The sequence below is a fragment of the Pan paniscus genome, chromosome 18 (genome assembly GCF_029289425.2).
Source record: "Pan paniscus chromosome 18, NHGRI_mPanPan1-v2.0_pri, whole genome shotgun sequence".
NCBI classification, from domain to species: domain Eukaryota; kingdom Metazoa; phylum Chordata; class Mammalia; order Primates; family Hominidae; genus Pan; species Pan paniscus.
In genome coordinates this window covers 38533329-38543399 of record NC_073267.2, presented here as the reverse complement: position 1 = coordinate 38543399, position 10071 = coordinate 38533329, and the positions used below count along the sequence as shown (strand labels likewise).

At 44.9% G+C, this 10071-nt stretch overlaps 1 pseudogene; it reads right to left on the bottom strand.

Annotated features, from left to right (window-relative positions):
- Positions 1 to 5052: 5052 nt before the first annotated feature.
- LOC129394107 (alpha/beta hydrolase domain-containing protein 17A-like) lies at positions 5053 to 8665 on the bottom strand (annotated as a pseudogene).
- Between the last annotated feature and the right edge of the window lie 1406 nt (positions 8666 to 10071).

Sequence of the window (10071 nt, the reverse complement as noted above, 5' to 3'; positions counted from 1 at the left end):
AACAAATACTTTACCATGGCATTAAATATCCTGCTATCTGGTTGTTAGTGCTGGCATATTTTTCTATCATATGGAAAGATTACAGTTTTACTTCATCCAGTCACCTAAAGTTGGATATTTAGGTTGTGACCAGATTTTCATGATAATAAAGACTAATAGGAATATCAGCAGACATAAAATGTTTTTGGCATCTTTCTTTTTTCTTGTAATACATTCTACATATTGAAACTAATAATTGTATTTTGATACATATTGCCACGTTTTTCTCAAGGAAAATTATAGATAACAGAAAGTGTCAGCTTTCTCTGTGTTAAGGTTGTGGGTGGAAGCTTGGCAGTGACTCTCAGACATATTGGTATGGAACATCATTGGACTCTCTAGAGATCAAGGCAGCAGTCCTGTAGAAATGTTAGCCTGAGCTGTGTGTCACCTGGGAGTACTCCAAGGACGACCAAAAGAAATATTTTAGTAAGAAGACAATTTATAAGAAAAGTTTAGAGGCTTCCTAGAGAGGTCATAGCATATACAATTTTATTTCATCCTTTAGGACAAGCCCTATATGTATGTTCTGCGCACATCCCCTCCCGCACCCTCCTCAAAAAACAAACAACAACAACAAAAAAAAAGCTGAGATCTGATGTAAATAGATAACTGGATTATAGCTTTGTCCTTAAGGAATATCTCAGAAACTTCAATATTCCTTCACCCCCTCTGCAAATCCTTCTGAATTGAGAATGGGAACCTTGGCAACAGAGGGGAGTCATGCACCTCCCTTTTCCATCTGTGACTCTGACATCTTCCTCCGGGTCAGCCATTGTGCAAACTCTCACTTAATTTCTGGCAGTTTCCTGCATTCCAGACCTGTTTGTGAAATAGGCAATATTTGTCCCTTTGAAAATCACCTGTTTTAAATGTGGTATAGCCCATGGCCAGTGAAGATTTTCCTATGGGGAGACATATTCCTAAGTGTTAACATTAACGTTTCCAGATGTTTGAGTCAGACTCAATTGCCCTTTAATATTATAGATTGAAAACAACATTTGGTTGATCTTAGTATATTTGATTGAGGAAATATGAGACCCTTTTTAATTTAGATTTGCTCACCTAGCAAACTTACTTTGAAATTTCTTGGTCATATTATGTTTGCTTACGGCAAAGTTATCAGCAAAAAAGTCACAGTTATGCAGCAATTTATCTTTAAACACTAAATGACATCTGTCATTTTTCGAAGAAAATAATGTCAGCAGTTAAAATCCTAACTGCTTGAGCACTGTTAGTTGACAATTATATTGCCCCATTGCTTAGAAATTAATTGACCTACTTTCAATAAGAAACATAAAAAGTAATATCACAGCAATTTTCTGGATTTATTTTATTGCAAAACCAATAAATGTTACAGTGTCGTTAAAAGTAATAGATTTAAAAAACATTTTATTTTCTTAAACCTAACAATTCAAATAACAAAATAATATTACATTTCTATTAAGCATTCATTTTTATAGAGACCAAAACTTCTTTACAAAATGTCTTCATATATAATATAAATTAGATTTTTAGATGTGAGAAAAGCAATAATCATAATCATTGCCTAAATCCACAAAATAAGTAGATATTATATAATATGTATTTCAGTAATCACAATGTAGTGGATTCAGGCAGAGATGAGAGACACTCTGATTTTAGTAGAAAAAGACTGTGCTAAATTACCTCTTTGCCTTTTTTCACTCTGTTCCTAGGATACCAATATAATAAATAGTACCTTTAGAACTGTGATACACTGAGAAAAGTTCTAATTTAAATCTCAATAGATGATTACACAGGTAGTGTTTACACACACACACACACACACACACACAAATGACAGGAGTTTTTAAAGATATTAGTATCTCGGAATTTTTGTATTCTGAAAACTGTCCAAGCTTTTATCATTAAATCACTTGTTATGAAACACACTTTAGAAACACCCTTTCCTAGTTTTAATAGCCTATGATAGTCATACAGAATGAGTTAATCATAATTGATTGGTCAATTGCTAATTGCGAATTCTTTGACCATAGCACGTCAGCTGATTCTATGAACTTCTACAGACTCTTTCCTTTGGTCGGGGAATTGCCACAGCACTCTGACTCCTTTCCCCACAACTCCATTACATGACATTGTCACCTCCCCAGGCTTATGATACTAATATTCCAGAGAGATGAACAGTTCTTGATTTTGAATAGCAATGCAGTACTGACCAAAACAGATTTAGTTTTGGTTCAGAAGGAAGCGCTGGATATGCCCTCAATAACTTTCCATGGTCATCTAATTCAGCATTTAGTTTGTCTGAGTAAATTCAATGGAAGGCTGCTTTCTCGAATGGGTAGTGTAATGCACTGACTTCCCTATTAGACATTTCATTTAAAAACATCAATTGTCTGCATAAAACAACCATTTCCATCAGTGTACATTCAACTGGAAAGGAAAGCTTGAGGACTTTTTTTTGAAAGTAGTGGGATTGGGGTTGGCCATTGGTAATTTCTTTTTGATTAAAGCGTATGTAATTGTTTTGTGTTGGATACAAATTTATTTATGCGGATGCCTCTGATCTTATATGTTATCATTTCCCATTAAGACCTGAGCTGTTTATCTGCTGGGTTTTCTGGTCATAAAATGTTGAAAGGACGTTAAAATGTAGAACTTTTATATTTTTTATTTAGGTGACTAGGATAAAATCTGGTAATTTATAGGCTAAAACTTAAATGTATTTCTGCTTAAAATATTTTGAAATGTGGTTTATTTCACAAATGAGGTTCCAAACTATAACCAGCTCTCACTAAATTCATATTTATGTGTTTATGTATTTATTTATTTATTTTTGAGACAGAATCTCGCTCTGTCGCCCAGGCTGGAGTGCAGTGGCGTGATCTCAGCTCACTGCAAGCTCCGCCTCCCGTGTTCACGCCATTCTCCTGCCGCAGCCTCCCGAGTAGCTGGGACTACGGGCGCCGGCCACCACGCCCAGCTAATTTTTTGTATTTTTAGTAGAGATGGGGTTTCGCCATGTTAACCAGGATGGTTTCGATCTCCTGACCTCGTGATCCGCTCCCCTCGGCCTCCCAAAGTGCTGGGATTACAGGCTTGAGCCACGGCACTCGGCCAAAAGATCATTTTTAAATTATGCATCTGGGAATATATTATCAAACCAGGCCTGAAACTTATTAAAAAGATGGTAAAATCTAATTTAACTTCATTTAATACTCCTTTCCTCTTAGTCTTATCAAAGCAAATGAGCTTGGCTTTTAATTATGAAAATGTAATTTTAATTTATAAGACATATAACAAAGCAAGATAGCTGCTAAATTCACTTTATCCTAGTAACTTCCTATTGTATACATTCATTTTTAATGTAATAAGAAATCCTTCCAAAATTTTTAAAAGAATCACATTACCCAAGAAGAGGCTCAACATTTCTAGAAAATAAATATGTTCTTAAGACACTTAACAATTCTTGAAATGAAGACCTAACTCTCAGGGTTTTAAAATATTTGATGTGCACTCTTTACATATATAGTTTAAATTTAATAATTACCCTTCTCAAAAAATAAGTGAAACATACCACAAACATATCAAAGCAAGTTATTCATACTTCTCATTTAAGTAACTGTATTGTCATAGCAAAATTATTTTGTATCATCAAAAAGCACAAAAGCCTTATTAGAATACTAATTTCAACATCTGTTTCACAGATTTGCTCATAATAGATTTTTTTCATGCTTCTGCACTAATTCATTGAAGGACAATGTTTTACCGATTCTTGAAAAACTATCATTATCTGCCCCACAGTGGTGGCTCATGCCTGTAATCCTAACACTTTGGGTGGCCAAGGCTGCCGTTTTGCTTGAGCCCAGGAGTTCAAGACCAGCCTGGGCAACATGGTGAAAACTCATCTCTACCAAAAAAAAAAAAAAAAGTAAAAAGTTAGCCGGGCAAGGTGGCGGGCACCTTTAGTCCTAGCAACTCAGGAGGCTGAGGTAGGAGGATCACCTGGGCCTGGGAGGTTAAGGTTGTGGTGAGCCATGATTATGCCACTGCATTCCAGTGTGGGTGACACAGTGAGACCTTGTATCAAAAATAATAATAATATAAAATAGAAAATAAAAATATCATTATCTGACATTTTAAAAAGTATATTTCCTAACCTATAAATATACTTTGTAGATTAACAAGAGAAAAATTTCAAGATATTGTAAATTTAAAACAAATCTTTATGTATAATATCATTGTAATGTCTTTGACCAGTATCAATCTATCATGTGAGATAAAAAATATTAAACATTCATTTATTGAATAAATGAATGAAAATCATAATTACCTTGATCACTATATTTAAAATTTAAATGAAGCAGGAAAGTAAATCTTCCTAATTATCATATGCTTAGCTGTTTAAAATCACTCTAATGACAAGTAATATGCTTTCAATCTTGAATTATACTTTTAAAATGCCTGTATTGTTTCATTCACTCATGCTTCCATTAGTTCAGTGAACAAATATTGATTACTTACCCACTATGTGCCAGGTATTATGATAGATTCAGGGAGTACAAAAATGATTAAATGAGGGGATCAGTTGGAGTGACTGTTTTCTAGAAACAATGCCTATTTCAGTTATGAACTAGTCTGTTTTGAAGAAAATGGTGAGGGAAAGCTAAAATTAATATTTTCACTTTATTCAACAAATCTTATTGAGGTCTTATTATGAATCAGGGGCTCTCCTAGGTACGGGCATACAAAATTGATTAAGACCATGCTTGCTTGCAGAAAACAAACAGAAAAGCATCTCTATAATAAAAAGGAAAAAGAGGAATCCCCTTTGTAGGTTTCATAGTTTATACTGACATTTCTGATGTCGTCTCAGAGAATTAGTCACAATTATAGGAACTCAGAAGGCATTCCGTGGAGATGAACTAGAGACTAAACTAGCAGAGATTACTTAGTGAAATATTGTGATACCATTTATTTCAATTAGAAAATAGTTATAATTCATTTTAGAAGATATTATGGCTTACACATAGTAGATGTGATGACTGAATAACAGGATTGTTGAACGATGGCACCTTGGTAGCCATTAGCCATTGCCACCATGATTCTGCATTAAAAAATCTATGCAAAACGGCCGGGCATGGTGGCTCACGCCTGTAATTCCAGCACTTTGGGAGGCCGAGGCGGGCGGATCACGAGGTTGGGAGATTGAGACCATCCTGGCTAACACGGTGAGACCCCGTAACTACTAAAAATACAAAAAATTAGCTGGGCATGCTGGCACGCGCCTGTAGTCCCAGCTACTCCGGAGGCTGAGGCAGGAGAATCGCTTGAACCTGGCAGGCGGAGGTTGCAGTAAGCTGAGATCGCGCCACTGCACTCCGGCCTGGGCGACAGAGTGAGACTCCGTCTCAAAAAAAAAAAAAAAGAAAAACTTTGGAGTATATTAATAAACATTGTGTTTTTTTAAAAAAAATTTAAATCTTTAATTTCCGTTTTCACGATTTTTCTTCTTGCTTCCAAAAGGAAAGGAGTGTGTAGCTCTGTTGCCTGTACATCGTCCACGGCCCCTGGGTCGGGGCGGCGTCCCCCGGGCCGCCCGGGGGTCCACATGCAGTCCCTGGGGGGGCCGGCGCGGGGTGAGGTCCGGGGGCCGCCTTATTGCTGAGGTCCGGCCGGTTGGGGCCCCGGCGGCCGCTAGCCGCTCTGGCTGCGCAGCTCCTGGGAGATGAAGCGGCGCAGTCGCTCCAGGTACTGGCTGTAGAGCTGGATGTCTTTGTTACCGGCGCCCTCCACTCACAGCGGCTCCACGGCGTTGGGGCAGCGCTGGTAGAGCGCCAGCGCGTGCGAGAAGTCCATCACCTCGTCTTTCGTGTCCTGGATGATGAGCACGGGCGGCGTGATCTTGGACACCTTCTGGATTCTGCAGGAGAGGCGTGGGGCAGGTGAGACCTCGCCCGGCCCGGGCCCCGCCCCGCTCAGCCCCCGCCCCCGCCCCCGTCCCCGCCCCGGCCTGCTCACTTGGGGAAGGCGTCGAAGCAGTAGGTCTTGGTGTCGGGAAGGCGACGCTCAGGTCCAAGGTGAGCGGCGAGTGCAGCACCACCGTGGCGGACTCGTAGCGCGAGGCCAGGTCCACGGTGGGCACCGTGCCGATGCTCTGCCAGTACAGGATGATGCCGTCCGGGCTGATGCGGTACCTGGCGGCACCTGAGCAGGGTCAGCCTAGGCCTCCAACGCGCGCGCACCCCTCCTCCCAGCGGGCGTCCCCGGGCCCAGCTCCGGATGCGACTCTCCAGTCTCCCCGCTCAGCCAAGTCAGTTGGTCAGGCCCAGGCTCCACACCAGTCTCAAGGGCCACCCCCAGCCCCCCAACACCGCAGCGGTGGGCGGAGCCGGCGGCCTGGTCCTGTTCCCTGCCACTATGGTTCACTGGCGTTTCCTAGCCAGGATCTGCTGGATCCTGGCTAGGGAGTCCCCCTCGGGCTAGGGTAGGGGAAGCCCTGGCACCTCTCCTCCTCTTGGTCACCCCTAGGCGCACACTGGGAACTGTGTGCCCTCCCACATCCTGAATGCTTCACGCCTTCCTGCCCAGGTTAGAAAGCCGTTCCTGGTGCACTGGCCGGGACAGGGTACACTCTTCCTCCCTGCAGCCCTTGCCTACCCCCTTGGCCATGAGGAATTCAGGCAGCTGTGTCCCCAGATGTCTCCACCCAATTTTGGACTCTCAGCGTCCCATGCCCAATGAGGTGCCAGCCCAACCCAGGTCAACATCAAGGATGGTGGCTGCGGGGACAGCATCTCCTCCCACCAGCGCCTTCCCTTGGGAGTGGACAAGTCCTCTGCCACCTCAGCACCACCAGCTCCCACCCAGGGCCACCCCCACTCCCAGGTCACTGGTGTGCGGCTCCTGGCCCAGCTGATCCAGCACCAGTCCCAAGGCCTCCTCATGCCCAGTCCCAACCACGCGGGACCCACCTGCCACCCTGTCGACGCCAAGACCCCAGAACTCTCCTCCCACAAGCTCCAGGCTCTGATGCCAGGCAGATGCCCTCCTGCGAGGCAGGAGCATGGGCAGGTGTGCGTCCCGTCTGGCTGGCATTCGGACTCCACCAGCAGGGCTGTCTCCCTCCCTGGCCTGGAATCCCAGCCTCCTGGCAGCACTCCACAGCTCACTGCTCATCCATGCCCCAAAGGATGCTGCCTGGCTTGTGCCTGTGGCTGCAGCTCTGCCTCAGCCTCCCTGGCCTGCTCCCTGGCAGCCAAGGCCAGTAGTGTGCTGAGCCAGCCCAGCCCTGTCACCTGCTCCAGGCAGGAGCCCCCAGCTGCCACCTAGATGTCACCACTCAGACAATCAAACAAGACACATCCTCCATAGAGGCCCTGAGCACGATCTGGCCTCCCCCTCACGGCTCTGGGCCGAGGATCCTGCAGGACAAAGCGACAGCAGGACAGATGGCGGAGTAGACAGAGCTCAGAGCTGGCCATGGGTGGTGTGACTCTGCCAGTGCCCCGGGCAGTAGACACAGGAGGGGGCCCAGGAAGCTGCATGAAGTGGTGCTTGGTTTCGGCGCCCCACACTGCCGGGAGGCCCCCAGAGCCAGGGTGGTGCCAGGGGACCCAGCTCCCACGCCCACAGCAGGGACTGCCTGGGATATCGCCAAGGCAACGAGGACCCCACCTCCCCAGGGCCTCTGACTTCTCAGAGCTGCGCCTGGCCCCTGCAGGAGCGGGTCAGACCACTGGGCTGGGCAGGGCAGGGCCAGGACGAGACAGCCCCAGCGGGTGGCGAGCAGGAAAGGCCTCCAGAGGCCCACGCCGGTCTTCTGGTCCAGAGCAGCTCTGGCCCGGGCGGTGCTCAAACACCAGTGAAGGGCCCAGGCAAGCGCAGGGCTGGGGACCTGGATGGTTAGGAGGGCTGGATCTGGAATCGAAGCTGGCCGAGACCTCAGGTGTGTGCTGGGGGTCTGCACCTGACCCTGCAGTCCCTGCCCCGGGATGGCTGAGCTCCACAGCCACGGGGCCTCATGGGCCAGGCCTTGGGACCTCGATGCAGCAGCCTCGCCTCACCTGGCCCCAAGTGCGGCCTCGGCCCGTGGGCTCCCAGCCACACATGCACAGACCCCCTGACACCACCCACCCCCTCCCGCCGGGTGGCGTCCACGCCCCTGTGACAAGCTCAGCCCCTTCCTGTCCTCAGGCCAGGGGATCCCAGGGAGCCTGGCTCCACAGGCCAGGGTGTGGGCGGACCTCCTGGCCACACCTCAGCCATGTGGAGGCGGCACCCGCACGCCTGAGCTCACCTGTCCGGCTCTCTGGCAGCATGCGTCCACTGTGGCTCCCCTCCTGCAGGGCCGCCCACCTTCCTCCCAGGGAAGCCCGCCCCTCCCCCCGGCCCCTGGCCCCTGGCCTGGTCCCCTCTCGGGTGTGCCCAGGCTGAGCTGCCCCCGGAGTCGCCCTCACCTGGTGCGCAGGGCCTGCCAGGTGGCGTTGATGTCGGCGTAGAGGTTCGTCTCGGAGGGCCTGCCCGAGCTGGCACCGTAGCCGGAGTAGTGGTAGGAGAAAATGTTGCAGTGGAGGCGGGAACACAGGCCAATGTAGAAGCTGCTCATCTGGCCCAGGTCCACTGCGTTGCCTTCCTTGTTCATGCACCTCTGGTCAGACGCAGTTCAGCTGATCTAGGCTGGGCTTGGCTAGCATTGGCTTGAAGCTGCAGCTGGTGTCCAGATCTGTTCTATGTATTTGTGATTCTCCTCAGCCCTCCCGGGTACTTGAAGCATGTTATTGTTATGGCAAAAGTCAGGAGTGCAACCTGCCTGTGCAAAAACATGCCAGGCTTCTGTTGCCTGAAATCCTCTAAGATACCCCTTTGGCTTAAGCAAAATCACATAGCAAGGATCAAAGTCAAGGAGTGGGGAATTATATCTGTCCCTTAGAGATGGAGATAGGAGAGAGTGTGAACAAATGCAGGAAAATGATCTCATCTACCAGAGTGTCCTTAAATATTTTAACATAATAAATTCAGTATTGTTTTTGTTTGATTGAATGAAGCTTTGCATGGACACAGTACAGTACAAAAGTACTATTTGAACTCTTTCTCCACATTCATAAAATTGCTAGTTTCTACCATGATTATATTTTTATGATCCGTTTTTGTGTACAGATCTGAAAACTTTATACTAGAATTTATTAGCTGAGGAAAGGAACATCCACTGACATCATCATATACAAATATTTCTCAACATTTTAATGCTTGTGGTATTGTTAATGTTTCTGTGGAAAAAAATCACAGAAGTGATTTCTAAGTCAGTTATTGATTTATTCTAATGAATTATAAAAATCAGACTAAATTACTAATAGAGAAATTACATTTGAAATACTAGTCTGAGCTACAGATGAGATGGATTTTTGTGCTCATCATTTGTACTCTAGCTATGTTTGTTGAGATTGGGTTATTAAAACATAATTATAACATTATCAGCAGAAAAGCCTGTTGTGCTATAATTAAATCATCTAAACAATCATTTTTGTGGTCTTAATATCCTGGATTTCTCAATTCATTGTAGTAGATAAGATTTCTCTTTAAATACTACTTACTATCAGTAGCTTGCTTTTCTGTGAATGCTAGAAAATTTAGAATTCTGCATTAACATTTAACAAAATATATGCTATCCTAATATTGATGCATTATATTTATCTATACAACATGCAACAAGAGAGAAATACTGGATGAATCAGAATATTTGCAGCCTATAGCAATTATCTGTAGCAACATTTTTTTGTCTTCAGAAAAATATAGATGATTTTGGAAATGGATTAGTTCTAGTTTCAATCTAGGAAGAACTACTTATGGAAGTTTTGTGTACAGGATACTGATGTTTTCAAATATAATGCATTATTATTTTAGTTTAGTTTCTTTTACCACATACTTAGAAATTGTTCAAGTGAACAGGCTATTAAAACTAATGGTATAGATAAATGGTATAGATAGGCATTGTAAACATCCCACTTTTCCAAAGCCATGAATTTTAACACTGGATTAAGGAGATGAAAA